An 810-nucleotide genomic window follows, 5' to 3' on the forward strand; every position below is an offset into this window, starting at 1 on the left:
TTTTTTTTTCTTTTTTTTTTTTTTCAATTCTGAAGAAAAACAACAACAACAAAAGAACGTTGACAAAAGTGACAAAAATGTGGGGAAAAGATTCACAAAACAGCCTCTGTTAGCTGTGTGAAGGGTATTGTGATCAATATGGAGACATCAGACATGTCTGTGGACCTTTTTAGTTCTCTGCTCTCTCCAACAAAAACGTCAAAAAGCTCACATTTGTTTTTTAGAAATAGTGTCAAAAAATGTCTTAATTTATGCATTTATTATTATTAGTAGTAGTAAAGAACATAGGTACTGTACATTGCCATTATTTATACAAAAAGTCAATACCAGAGGTGCATAATTATACAGAAAACAATATTTAGAAAAAAACGGTTTATAAAAAAGGTAGCACATATTAAGTCAAATGTATCGCATGAGAAATTTGTTGAAACACCATTCCAGTCTTGATTGCCTTCTTATTCTTAATGTCTCTTATAATGTTGCCGTATTGGTGCAGTTCTTGAAAAAGTGTTCAGAGTTTGGTTTGGAGTCCACCCATTTTGGCTTGTGAATGTGGAATCATCCCAATAACCAGATTAATTGAACAAAATTGACAACTTTGATAGAGAATTCATTTTGATAAAGTCTTTTATTCCTTATTTCTTAAAAGTAGTTTCTGAAGTAGTATAACTTTCATGCTTATTTTGTGTACATTTGACAAACTGTGTTTTTCTAGTTACCGCTGGTTAACACAGAGGAGGTGATCAGTTTTCAAGGACACCCAAAGCACACGTTGCACAAACTGTCTGCATTCTGAAAACTGACACTCTT

The sequence above is a fragment of the Etheostoma spectabile genome, chromosome 21 (assembly GCF_008692095.1).
Source record: "Etheostoma spectabile isolate EspeVRDwgs_2016 chromosome 21, UIUC_Espe_1.0, whole genome shotgun sequence".
NCBI classification, from domain to species: domain Eukaryota; kingdom Metazoa; phylum Chordata; class Actinopteri; order Perciformes; family Percidae; genus Etheostoma; species Etheostoma spectabile.